This window comes from Nylanderia fulva, unplaced genomic scaffold (genome assembly GCF_048542155.1).
Source record: "Nylanderia fulva isolate GAGA-0341 unplaced genomic scaffold, ASM4854215v1 Scaffold42, whole genome shotgun sequence".
In the NCBI taxonomy this organism is placed as follows: Eukaryota; Metazoa; Arthropoda; class Insecta; order Hymenoptera; family Formicidae; genus Nylanderia; species Nylanderia fulva.
Window position 1 is genome coordinate 355,714 of NW_028190499.1, and position 15,113 is coordinate 370,826.

A 15,113-nucleotide genomic window follows, 5' to 3' on the forward strand; every position below is an offset into this window, starting at 1 on the left:
GTCGAACATATAAACACGATTTACAGCTCGTTACGTGGAACACGTTGGAGAGTTAGGTTACCCCATCGCCTTTCGTTCTTTTCCGTTTGCGAGAGCTGGCCGTTTTCTTTAGTCCCTTTGCAGACGCCCGGCGAGAATTACGATCCGGTTCTAACAGAACTTTCGCTTCCAATTCGAACGACAAAGTATCTGTCTTTCTCTTTCTCTTTTCGGAACTACTCGTCTCGTTTCGCCCTCCTCCTTCCCCTTCACGTATCCCATCCTCCCTCACAACTCCATCCTTTTCCCACCATTAACAGCCGAGGAAAATGGACTTAATCCCGGCCAGCTGGCCAGTAGCGTACATCTCGATGTCGTCTGCTCCGGAGCCCCGGGGATCAAAATGTTTTTAAAACGCTCCACCTGCGATTAGCTAATTCCCATAGCAATTTTCTTCCACCGGCACGCCGTTATAATTGGCGCTCAACTTATTCGTGCAACATCCTACTTAATTTTACATGTCGTATTTTATGCCACCTGTCAATCATTTTTGCCTCGCGTAGAATTATATTTGTATTACACGTGCAGGCAAAGTGGCACTTTGTGTGCGTGTTTTCTGTGCGGAAAGCGGCCGATTTCCCACGCCGCCATCTAGCGGCGACGCGGTGAGTAAATAAGCCGCATTCAAAGCCATTGCCTATGGCTGACCCGCGTTCAAAGTCATTGCCCACAGCTGAAGCCGTGGACAATGACTTTGAACACGGCTATTCCCGCACCGTGCCGCCGCAAGATGGCGGCGTGCAATCGGCCACCTCGCGCACAGAAAACGCGCACAAAGCCACTTTGCCTGCACTTGTAATACAAAATAGTATGTGTATCACGTGCGGATTGACAATTGTTCACTCGTGTGGGGTGGTCGCACTTGCCTTCGGCTCGTGACCAATTGTCAACTTTCCGCACTTGATACACAATATACTATTATACCTTATGGCAAAATTATAATGCAAAGTTAAAGTCATAATATATATAATAAGAATAATAAATTCAGGCTTTTTTGAACAAGCAAATATACACCGAGAGAATTTTTTCTTAGAATTTACCCTAAAAATCATGGCAATCGTGCGACAATGGTACCTACTGGAAGAATCTTATAAGAGTTTCTCTGATTAATATTTACCACAATAGAAATATTACTATGTACATATTAATATAATTTTCAGGATAAATTCTAAGAGAAAATTCTCTCCGTGTAGGATGTAAAAAATGTTTGATCGTGTATTCAGACATTACTGTAATATGATTGAAAAGACACAAGTTAATGTGTCGATACGTCTCATGTAATTCGTCCAATGTGAATAAATACACGATTAAAAATTGTTTACATTCTATATTTGCTCGTCCAAAAAAGTACTCGTCAATTTATTATTAGTATTATATATTAATTCGTACGAGCTCTAAACTATTAAATTATTTTATATTTAAAATCACAACATTTATATAATTTTACCGAGACTCAACTGACGTTCATATAATTGCTACTGAAATTTAATTCTCTATCTATATTATAATTATAAAAAAATTACAAAGTTATATTTCGAAAATAAAATCGATAATAGAAAATCAGTTAATTAAGAATTGCCGTATTATCAATTAAATGAATAAAATTCTGGTCTGGACTAAAGTTTCTTCTCTCTTTCATTTATAATTAAAGTTATATAGATCAGGTCGTGAGATCGAAAATTAATTAACCAAGCCGATTGTTATGATTCGCTTCTCAAGCTTTGCTTCGTACAATCGGACCTGGGTGAATCCAACCATGCTTCAAATGAGTTGTTATAGTTCGCGGAACGGCTGACATTCCCAGTCACTTCATAATCTCCTGAAACCCCCGTCCTCGTCTTCGTAGCCAAAGAGAAGCAAGTTCTTTGAGGAAGCCTTACAAAACGAAGCCATTAAATACGATGCGTTCTCCAGTTCGGAATGGTCGATTGCTACTGCGACGGGCTTCCAATCTTCCAGTCGATAAATTACACGTCCGTTGATCATACTGTGAGGATTCCACTCGGACCGACCGGAAAAATTCGCCAGTCAAACCGCGTCTGTAAAGTATCGAGAGTATTGCCGCGCGTTCTCTTCTCTCTCTGTTTCGCTCTCTCTCTTTGTTTGATGCATGAGGACGCAGGACAATGGGCGAGGTACAATGAGGGAGGAAAGGGATCGGCAACTGCAACATGGAACCAACCTGGTGAGGGGATTCGGAGGGAGTGGTCGGACTCTGGATGTCGGCAGCAGCTGTGAAATGTTTATGAAGGCTCGACTAATTTATCACGCTCGCACACAACAAAGTCTCTGTGCACGCGTGCTGACTTTATCACACTTTCCGATACGAATCGCGACCGTCATCGGCTGCAATGTACCAATCGATATACACTGTACGTCCTGCCGAAACAATAGCGCACCTACATACGTATATCGTTGAAGAAGAAATCTGATCACACACAGACGCCGCTCGGAGAAGAGTTAATTTGATAAACGAATCGGAGAGATAACTTTGTTAAGTTAATTTGGCATACAGGTTGAAAACTACCAAACTGCGAAATTGAGAACCGGAACAGACTTATGGTCATATTTCAAAGTTTCTGACGAGATGAAATGTAGGGTGATTTGGCTTCGTGACCTCGTTCGTAGCTCTTGTACAATAAAGAGAACTTTATTAGGTCACTTTCCTTCCTCTGTGGAATACTAGAAATGTGTGTAATTATTAAATGTTTAGATTATTCCAAAAATAAGCATTTAAACTTAACTTGGAATTTGAAGACTTCGAAGCTAATATCATATGCCAGCTAAATAAATATAATTATAACAATTATTTACGTCAATATAGGTATTAGAACAACACAATCTTGAATGAAAATTAAAAAGAGAAAACTGTACTAAATATATAATGTTGTACAAATTGCTTTAAGAATAATTAATTTCACAAAATTGGTTAACATCCTTTTCTTGTATAACGATAAAAAAGTGATGATACTTTGCAATCCAATTGAGTTGGAGAATCTAAAATTGTGTGACCCGGCCGATAATATATCGTCCATGTTATATCAGCTATGTTTTACAGCCGGCAGGGTGAAAGATCGTCGCGATTTGCCGTAAAATGGTTGCAACACCCAAGGGCGACCAAGTTTCGAACAAACGATCGTTCGAAAGGACCGATAACATCGATTTTAAAAACGTGGTAGCTGCTAGCCAAATGTTATAAAGTTTAAAAGATGAGTTATAAATATTTATAAAGTAGTGTCAAAATTATTTTCCAACGATTTCGAAAGCGACAATTTAATTTTATAAACTAAATCAATCAATTTCGTTAGATTTTTCAAATTATATTTAAATTCATATATAAATTATATACTTATATATATGATTTATATTTTTTCAAGTAATATTCTCAAATCCACGATTAGATGAGATTTTATAGAAATATCACAAAATATCATTGATTAAATTTTTCACCAACAGAAATAATATTACATCACAATACAGAGAAATGATGGATCCAAAAAAATTGTTGTAATTCTTAAATCTACACGGAGAGAATTTTCTCTTAAAATTTACCCTGAAAATCATGGTAATCGTGCGATAATATGATATTGGAAAAATCTTATAAGAGTTTCTCTGATTAATATTTACTACAAAAAAATAAAATAATATTTTCATTGTGATAAATATTAATCAGAGAAACTCATAAGATTCTTCCAGTACCATATTGTCGCACGATTACCATGGTTTTCAAAGTAAATTCTAAGAGAAAATTCTCTCTGTGTATTATCTGCTTAGAAATCAAATGCAAAATTTTAGCAAAAAAAAAAATACTCAATATTTTCATAATACTTAACGAATTTTCTCGCTATAGCTTAATTGAAGTAGCATTTGCCTCTAATATTAATGATTAATATTAATTTTTATTCAATTTAATCATTAATATTAGAGGCAAATGCTACTTCAATTAAGCTATAGCGAGAAAATTCGTTAAGTATTATTAAAATATTGAGTATTTTTTTTTTTGCTGTCATTTCTCGGAAGAATTTCATGCAAAATTATATAAGTCTTTGATTTTATTCAATTAATATTAATCATTAATATTAGAGGCAAATGCTACTTCAATTAAGCTATAGCGAGAAATTGCTATAGCTTAATTGAAGTAGCATTTGCCTCTAATATTAATGATTAATATTAATTGAATAAAATCGAAGACACATAATTTTGCATAAAATTCTTCCGAGAAACGACAGCATTACGCATTCGGGGAATCATGATGGAAACGATATGTGCGAGCCGAGCAGTAAATACTTTCGATAACCTTCGCGGCGGTCCAATGAAAAGGAGAACCTGATGGCGGAAATAGGTTGCCGAGGAAAGTGCTTGATGGACGCCTTCTACGCGGGCACGTATAGCGTCGCGTGGACGGTTACATATAGATCGAGGTGTTCTTCGAAAGCATTTGTGCCTTCCCACAGGTATCAAGGGATATACCGCGGAGTGACAAGGGACCGGGACAATAGGAACCGTATGATCCACGTACGCTCGCGCCATACGTACACCTATTCCCCTTACAATGCATCCACGAACGGCGATCCGGTTCAGCGGTCGCTTTTAAACCGCACGTAGCCGAATAACAGGCTTACCGCAGGCTACCGGGATACTCTGAGGGGGTCGCCTGGATACTAAGAGGTGTCGCGAACTTTATCCCGCGTCGGCGGAAAAATTTTCGCGTTAAACCGAGTGACGAGTTTATGCGACGGTCAAAAAATGGAATTTTTTAGTATAAGCGAGAGGAACGAGCGGATGGTAATTTTTACACGCTGAGGTGTAAAAATTCTGAAAAAGTGAAAATTCTAAAGAGTGCGCGCAAACTGCCTATAAAGAATATTAGAGCTCTCGCGGAGGGATAATGCATGAGATTCGTGGCGGATGTTACACTTTTATATATGTTACCTCCGCGGCGCAGTGTAACGACTTTGTGAAATTTGTTTAATAATAATAATAATAATTGTTTTTTATCGCAAGCCTTCTGTCTACTATATCATAGAATAGTGTAAGTAAAAATCTTTTTTACGTACAATTCTTTGAGTCGTCATGCATCCGAATTATTCTGTTCTACAAATTCACAAGAAATTACAGTACATATTGTATACTAATTTTTTATGGCTCGTTAGCAAAATAATAGACACTTTTTCATATTTTATAGTAATTAATTAATTATTTAAGATTATATTGATATAATTAGAACTATGTATAATTGAACGTTTATTGCAAATAATATCTACACATGTCAATAGTTTATATAGCTATATTTATTCAGTTGGCATATAACATTAAGTTCGAGTTCTTTAAATTAAATTTATATACTATTTTTAAATTTATCTTTGTAAGCATTTAATTATATTTCTGGTAAAGAAATAAAAGTAATCCAATAAAAATTATCTTTATTAATCTTTTTTATATATATGCGTATATATAATATACATATTAATATATTTTTAACGTTCCCAATTTTTAAAATCATGTATCTTTGTAACTAAGCCTTAAATGAAAATTCTATTAAAATAAACTTTACCTGAAATTAACTAAAAAATATAGTTTTATTAATAATTAAGTTTTACAATGCTTAATTTAAGGAAAAATCGTCTCCAAATCGCCTCAAGAATCTCCCGCATTAACATGTGATACGATACGATAGTGACGCGCCCTGTATAAAAAATTAAAATTCAAAAAAATTGAAAAGATTAAAATTATAATGCATCAACAAGTGCAAAATGCAAATCTTCTTAATCAGCACGCCGTTAACGTACGGGATAGAGATACGGCCATATTGTGCGCCAACTGTAGATCTACGTCGCACTTTTGAAACATGCATGGCGTTAACCGCATTTCGCCAGACACTCAATAATGTAGCTTGATTACCCTAAATAATGCAGCATTATCATTCGATCCGTCCCGTAATCATCCGATTAATCAATTATTAAACGTCGGCCGATAGTAAATGTTGCGGCCGGGATATTCACGAGGGAGTCGCGAGTCGTTCCGCGCTCGCGTTCGCGTTTCGATGTCGCGCGAAGCGTTTATCTAGTTTTGCAATTCGTCACTCGGCATGTGCCATTTCGGCGCACGGGAGATGGTTTTCGCGAAATGAGCATGATACATCGCCCCCGCAGCTACGTCAATATTTCACGCGTCCATCGCGAGATATCGCGGGAGGCGAAACCCCAGTTTCCGAGCGTTAAAGAGCGAATTACGTTAATCTGACAAATAGCCCGCTGACATGATTTTGAGCATGTGTCGAACTACTTCCGCGATTCCGCTAACAATGAGCCAGCTGTATTCGCCGCTTAAGGAATATATGTTCATTGTTGCAATGATTGGCGGGTAATTGATGCAATATATATTGCAGAGAGAGAGAGCGATTGTTCGCTTGAGTACGAATTTTGTAACGGAATATGCGAAACATAAGCTAAACTATACTTGGGAAACAATTGTTTATATATATATATATATTATATGTAAATAATTGTATATGTATACATATAATTGTAAAACGTAATTGTTTTTATACATAATTATATAAATTTATATATAACTTATAATACTCATGTCAAATTATATATGAAACATATAAAAAAATACTTATTTATTATATATATAAATTTATATAATTGTGTATGGACATATTTCATATATAATTTTGCGATTATATGTATAATTTTATATATTTCCATATAATTTTATATTGTTACGTATAAAAATTTTTTTCCTGAGTACAAATCTCAACATTGTATGATCTTTAAAAAATATGTTATTTAAAATAAACTATATTATATAGAGGAAATTTGCTTTTAACGTCGAATAATTGCAATCTAAAAATTATTGGAATTAAAATTGTAAACTCAATATATTTGTAAATTCTAACGATTGTGATATGCTTGTTTACATGAGAATTGCATGCAGGCGCATGCTTTGCACGTACTTTTTCGCGCATTATACTTGAGAGATGGTTTCAAATATAGCGCGATACATTGAGATCTCCAGAAAGCTCGGAGATTTCCAGGGATAAAAGAAAACAGGTATAACCTACACAGAGATCTCTATACGCTATCCGAGGCGATGAGCTATCTTAAAGCGCGGAAATTGAAAAATATGACGGAAAGTTTGTCGATGGATACGCAAATAATACGTTTTCAGAATTCAAAGCCGCTGGTAATACAACTGACAATGAAATAAGGTATAATTTATAAACATAAGATCTAAAGTGCTACTATATATATAATTATATATAAATGTATTAAAAATTAAATATATATAATATATATATATATATATATATATTTATTTTGTAGAAATATATATTTCTTATGTCCAGTGCACTTTTCATTTTATATTACTCTTACAGTATATATTGTTCTTTTATTTTTGCTACTATATATATAATTATATATAAATGTATTAAAAATTAAATATATATATATATATATATATATATATATATAAATATATTTATTTTGTAGAAATATATATTTCTTATGTCCAGTGCACTTTTCATTTTATATTACTCTTACAGTATATATTATTTTTTTATTTTCTGAATTTGTGAAATTATCTTCTCACAACTATAATAATTATTTGTATGCAAAAATCAGACAAGGATTGAGATAATTCGAGATTCTATCGTTTTCATGCCACCAAATCTTTCGAATGAGCTTCCTGTTGTTCGAAAATAATGTGCGAGATGATTCCAATTCCCTCGTTTCCATATAGACTCGCGTTTGCAATGTTAAAATTACGAGAGATGCGAGTATTCGGGCGATCGTCGTTTTCCGACGAAAATCGATATAACCTCCTATCATCCCTCCCCACCCCTATCTACAATCACGCTACTATCGTAGGAGGGCACAATGAAGCGATCACAGAGAGCCGCGTCTATGGACACCGGCGAAGCGTGAGCGCGATCAAAAACCGAGCGTGCGTTTATGTAAAAAACGCTTTAACGTCAGCTTGTTCACGGTAGCTCGTTACACGTTAATCTTTCCGCAGCAAATACGCCTGCCCTTTTTTTTTTTTGTTCAGGGCCAGCCCCCTTTCCCCGCTGCAAATCCCCTCCAGCCACCACTCGCTTGCCTCTTTATATCCGCGATATTAGCTACGCAGGTCGGTCGCATGGAAAAAATGCTAATTTTCGTTGCAGACCTCACAACAATCCCTCGCCGTTTTCTCTCTCCCATCCTTTTTTCACCAATCCCTCTCTTCTTTCTTTGCACTATTTTGCGCCTGGTGCGGTATTACGGCGCCTCTTTATAACGGAATATCCTGGCTCGCTTGTTCTCAGCCCGGGTACCAAAAGGGAAACCAAAAGAGAGAGAGAGAGAGAGAACGCGAGGAGACACGCCGCCACCTCCGAGATGGTTTATAGATAACGCGAAGTGCCTTAATATCGAAAACAGCTCGGCCTTTCCGAAAAGCGATGACAAGATATCCGTTATGTGCGTGGTACCAGATGCGCCCGTCTTATTACATATGAATGAAATTGCCCTCTGTGCTTTTGTAATACGCTCGGCGTAAAGCGCCCAGTCTCGGCGATTCAATTTTTAAAATTCCATTTCGTTTTGCCATAGATACGTATACGTATGTATATATATATATATATATATATATATATATATATATATGTATGTATACGTATGTGTGCGTAGCGTAAAACGTGCCGCGAAAAAAAGTGCGAAAACGGCTCGAGGAAAAACCCGGCTTGTCCCTCAAAGGCCGAATATTTTCGGACTGACCTGCATCTACAAATTGCGCATGCATTATTACCCAGTTACGTTCTATCTCTCGCTATCTCTCTATCTGAATCCTTCCGTCACGAGTTAATAATAAATATGTTGACGTTGATATCAATTAAATTCTATACAACCGGACTCTCTTTGTTTTTCGTGACAATATATAATGATACAGGGTGTTCAGCAGATTTAATGAAAAAAATTCCCTGACTTTTTTTCAGACTTTCCAAGACCAGAAAGTATAGTAATGTTATAGTCAATATATAATAGTCATGTTATAGTCAATATATAATAGTCATATTATCGTCAATATGTAATGGACATATTATAGTCGATATGTAATAGTTATATTATAGTCAATATATAATAGTCATGTTATAGTCAATATGTAATAGTCATATTATCGTCAATATGTAATGGACATATAGTCAATATGTAATAGTTATATTATAGTCAATATATAATAGTCATGTTATAGTCAATATGTAATAGTCATATTATCGTCAATATGTAATAGACATATTATAGTCAATATGTAATAGTTATATTATAGTCAATATATAAAAGTCATGTTATAGTCGATATGTAATAATCATATTATCGTCAATATGTAATAGACATATTATAGTCGATATGTAATAGTTATATTATAGTCAATATATAATAGTCAAATATATAATAGTCAAATTATATATTTTTTCAAATATATAATTTGCATATATCTATATAATAAATCAATTAAATGTTAAATCGTGAAATCCTTGAGATATTTTTGTCAACAATGAAAAGGATCGGAAGTTAAAGAATAAGAATTTAAATCAATTATACAATCTGCATTATATACAATAATTGAAACAATAAACATGTAATTATAAACTATTTAAATAATCACTCTTTTTATTTATATTATATCAAATTTTTTAGTTTTGTGTCTATCAAACACATTGACATAAAATAACACGACGATGAAAATATAAATTAACGAACACACTGTAAATGAATCGATTTTCAACAACACAAAATTAGCGTGTTGGGAGTCAAGGAAAAAATTTATATATATTTAATAAAAAATGTCAAATTATTGAGACAAATTAAAAATTATAATCTCCTTCGATTATTTAATTATTAATTAATTAATTTTGAAACATTTTATAATGACGCGTTACAATGACGATTAAATTTTGTCTGTAATTGACAAATAATGTTCTCTCAACTCAGGTACGTTGAAGGTAGAAACGAAACGTTCCGATTAAATAAAGTTAGATTCTAAGATAAAACTTTCTGCTGCGCCTGGTTCTTATTAACCCCGTTTCCCCTGAATTTTTGCATTCTTCGCGAAAGAAGGCATCTTCTCGCCTGTCTCCGAAGCACACGTAGCTCGTTAACTGCCAGCTGCGAGAGCTCAACGAGGCAAAACAAACTAACTTGGAGCGCGTTGACTACTCCTGGACCCGGGCGCGAATAACTAACTAAAGTCGTTACAAGAACGAAGGACAAAAGTGCGCGGGCGGCAGAACCTGGGGCGTCGATTGCAATCGGGCTTAAATCCCGAATGCGCCGGCGAGAGGAAACTTCCTTGCTCGGCCTTACCGCCATAAATTAGAGACCATAACTTGGTCTTCCTCGGTCCGCAACGCACTCGGCAAGCGTGCCTCCTCTTAAATCCCGCACAGTTGCTCGTCGCGCCTCAAGATTTACGTCTCGCGTCTTACGTCACGCGAGCGAACGAGCGAGCCAACGCATTCATAATTTGCTCCCCTTCCTCCTTCTCTCTCTCTCTCTTTCTCTTTCTCGCTTCTATAGTCGACAAACGTGCCGGCGCATTTCCCCGTGAAATAGTGCAACACGATGATGCATTATCGAGCAGGCGGCGCTTTCTCCGCTTCGACTACTTAAGACCCGGTGGAGCACCGTCTGCGCTCGATCTTTCATGCGCGTTTCGTGCTAGCGCGGTGAGAAACGTATCTCCGCGTCAAGATACTAAATTAATTATTGTTTTGTATGCACTTGCAAAGGGAAGCTTCCGAAATCGCTCGGAGATTTCATGCTGTGTGTATGTGAATTGTTTCCGCGAAAATGTACGAATAAATAGAGATTGCGGAGAGCAATTATTACGTACAATTTTATATATTTAGCTGTCATGTTTGTTTTTTAGCTATAAAGCCATTAATGATTTATTTTTACTTTTAGAATTAAAAATTACTCGAATTAATGGAAAGACTTGTAATAAAAATCAAGAGACATGTATGCGTAAGTTGAAGTTTCGTTTAAAAAATATGTATATTGCATCATTTTCGAAAATTCGCGAAAATAGTAGATAATAAAATATCAAGCAATTTGCGTTGCTTAATTATCCAAATAATATTTTATTTCTTGTAGTTAAACTAAAAATGTCTTTAAATCTTTACTATAAACTAATTTACAAAAAAATAATTAAAGGATCTTTCTTTCTCTTTTTTGATTCATAATTTATCTCATTAAATATATAACAATATATATTATTAAAATTTGAATTACAAAAATTATAATTAAATTAGAAGCATCTCGTTATAGTTGTAAATTCTTTTTGATCTGCAAATTTATAAGAAAAGAGATATTTTATCGTGCAAACAAATTTCTGCAATTAACACAACACTGACTGCGTCTATCACAATTATTGCTAATCAATATTGATTACCATATGACTTTATATAGTTGAAAGCTTGCGTAACATGAAAAAAATTTTGCAAAAAACTTCATCACTTTTATACAATATTCTACAGAAGACTTTTTTTATTCTATGCTCAGTAATACTTTCCTTAGCAGAGTAAACAGCAACAATTAATTTATTGAATATTCTTACACAATTTGTTGCTCGTGTTTAAAAATTTTCAAATATTAGCGAAGGAAATTAAGTTTCCATGTTTACTTATTTGTTTATTTATTATCCATCGATAAATTTTTAACAGATTTAAAAAATATATTTTTTAAGAAAGATGAAGTCTTCACTTACCTTAAGATGTGCAAGAATAAATATCGAAATTATTATTTTTTTTCATTTTTGCTTCTTCGTAATAAGTCATGCATTTTATATGTGCAAATTATTAATCCTTAATAAACAACACGACGAGAAACTTGGCAAATAAATACATTCCGCGTGCGTCAGGAATCTTTATCAAGTTTCTATGTTCACCTATATATTTATTACCCATCGATAAATTTTGAAAAATATATTTTTGACAGATTGACTTACTTTAAGACGTGCAAGAAATATCGAAATAATTTTTTTCTTTCTTTTTCACAATATTGTCTCGCGTTTAATTTTACTTCTTCATAAAACGTTCATTTTACATGTGCAAATTATTAATTCTTAATAAACAAGACGATGATAAACTTGGCAAATAAACACATTCCGCGTGCGGCACGAACCGCAGCTCTTAGCGCAGGCGTATATAAATATTCCCGTGTTGAAGAAACTTGTGGCGTGATCCGGTGTGATTTCTTTCGGCGGGAAGTTAACGTTCTCCGGAAATTACAAGCGACTTTATCCGATATATCACCCGCCGGCCGGCACCGCGCGCGGCGCATGCTTCGGGTAAATAATAAAAATACATTATTCAACTCTCCCCCAACTTTATAACGAAGTGCTCCGAAGTTAGCGGCGGCGTTTCGCTTTACTCCGACTCAGTCACTTTGCCTCTTTGTAAGCGACTTAACCAAGTTTTTGCAAACTATCCGTCGTCGCGTCGCGACGTCGCGCTCCCACCCTTTTCACTCTCTTCTACTCACCCCTTTTTTCCACCCTTTACTCCGCGAAACGCCGCGAGTCGTTTCACGCGCATTGCCCGCGCGAAATATACTCTACGCTCTCTCGAGCTCATTTCCGTGGTGCTTTCGCCTACCTTTCGGTGCTGCTGGAAACGTAGTCCCTCGGTGTCCCGAATAATACAGTAGTCACGTGCCTCGCTGATCAGCCCGATGTGATGCCACACACACACATACACATATATACACACACGCGCGAACCCGAACGCGACGCGAACGCGAGAAAAAAAGATGACAGAAAAAATCACATGTCCGATATCACTTATTCGATTCGATAACAACACACAAACGGAAACGGCACTGTACGATCGAGCACTGTAACAGAAAGAGAGAAAAGAGATTCAATAAATTAAATTACAAAAATAATCTTCAATGGAAACGGAAGTTACTTTCTTCGATAATATAGCTTAATTAATTTTATCGTTTCCGTTCTAGATTTACAATTTTAAAAACTCAGGAATAAATCGGAATTATTTACTTGCAGCTTTCTTCTAATTTCTAATCAACCCTGATTTATTCAGGGTCTCATAAAATTGTATCGCAGCTTTATCACCTTAATTATATATCTAATTTAAATTAATCATATAAAATTCAATTTAGTAATCTATATATGCGCAAAGTATTAAAATAATTATTCATGACAGCTTCTGTCATGAGTAATTATTTGAACATGTTATATTATTTTAATCGATTAAAGCAACTGTCATAAATAATTATTTTAATACTTTGCATATACAAATTTCAGTAGAATATTAATTTAAATATTATATTGTTAATTTAAATTGTGAAATTGATGGAATTTTTTTTTTCCACGAAACGCGATATAAAATATACATTTCGATCTGCTAACTTCTAATCAATCCTGATTTATTCAAGGTCTCATAAAATTATATCGCAGCTTTATCACCTTAATTATATATCTAATTTAAATTAATCAAATAAAATTTAATTTAGTAATCTATATATGCGCAAAGTATTAAAATAATTATTCATGACAGCTTCTGTCATGAATAATTATTTGAACATGTTATATTATTTCAATCGATTAAAGCAACTGTCATAAATAATTATTTTAATACTTTGCATATACAGATTTCAGTAGAATATTAATTTAAATATTATATTGTTAATTTAAATTGTGAAATTGATCGAATTATTTTTTTCCCACGAACGCGATATAAAATATACATTTCCATCTGCTTGGCAGGACATAACGCTCAACTCGATATCATTGCCATAGATCTCTCCGCGATATAAGGAACAATGCCTCGTTCTGTTCCCAAGCAACAGCACCGTCGTCTCGGCCAATAGGGTGCCGTCTCGCAGAATGATAAGAGCAAATTTAATAAAATCATTCCAGGCAAGGAAAAGGGAGGGTAAAGTCCATACCAGCCTCTGTGACGTTCTTCTCGGGGATGAAACACGACGGGGAAGAAAGAAAGGGCTTGTATACATCGAAGAGGGTCGTCCGCTCTCTGTCCTGTTTTGTAGGTGGCTAAATTTCGCGAGAATTCCACGAACGAAGATTGCAATAAGAGCCGGGGCAACTAGTGAATTTTTCATGCCGGCGAGCGAGAAAAGGCAAGAGAGCAGCGAAGCTCCACCCTGCTTGCACAGCCGTGTATTTTTTATATACATTCTATTTTTGCTTTCCCCTACCTCGACGACCTTAATTCTACATCATTCTACCCTTCTACCAGCTTTCCGCTCGCCTCCTCCCGGATACTTTCCTCTTAGCTACGATCTTGGTTGTCCTCTGCCGTCTTTCTTTCTCCCTCGTCGGCGAAACTTGGGCATCGGAGAGGCAAAGAAAATTTAATTTAGAGTGCCCGAGGAGGAAAAACGGAGAGAGGTGAACCCGGCGCGCGGACCGTGGAAATGCAAAAATAAAGTTGTAAGGTCAAGCCAAGTTCTTTTATAACCGGTTGATTAAATTGCGAAAGAATAATTCGAGGAGGAATGGCAGAGTGAATAGTCTTCGGAGCGAGCGACGCAGACGGTCGTTCGCAGATCGACGAGGAACTTTTCTAAACGAGCTTTTCCGCCTCGTCTCGGATAAACTCTTGTAATCGAAACAGTTTAACATTCCTAAGCGTAATGAATTTTCGCGATAACAAATATATATATCAGATAATAATCCTTAAGGTTCGCCAATAGAAATCTTTCCTCAATGGTAAAAGTCGACCAAACTGGCAATCATTTATTATAAATAATTAGTTCAAATATGCGACGTTTCGGCTGTCATTGCAGCCCTTTTCAAGTAAATCTATAAAAAGTTACATAAAAATAATTATAATTTTATAATAGGAATATATATATATATATATATATATATATATATACAGGTATATATATATACAGGTATATATATATTCCTATTATAAAATTATAATTATTTTTATGTAACTTTTTATAGATTTACTTGAAAAGGGCTGTAATGACATATATATAGGGTAAAGGTACCGATTATGAGATAGGTTTTAAATATGAGATAGCGTCTTAGTA

The 15,113-nt window shown here is 35.1% G+C and overlaps 1 long non-coding RNA gene across 1 annotated transcript in view; it reads right to left on the bottom strand.

Annotated features, from left to right (window-relative positions):
* LOC146721741 (uncharacterized) overlaps positions 1-15,113 on the bottom strand; it is a 281,366-nt gene that overhangs the window by 173,930 nt on the left and 92,323 nt on the right. The window contains exon 3 of the long non-coding RNA XR_014925520.1: positions 12,686-12,923. This is a non-coding gene — a long non-coding RNA (uncharacterized LOC146721741). The remainder of the gene's footprint in view (positions 1-12,685; positions 12,924-15,113) is intronic.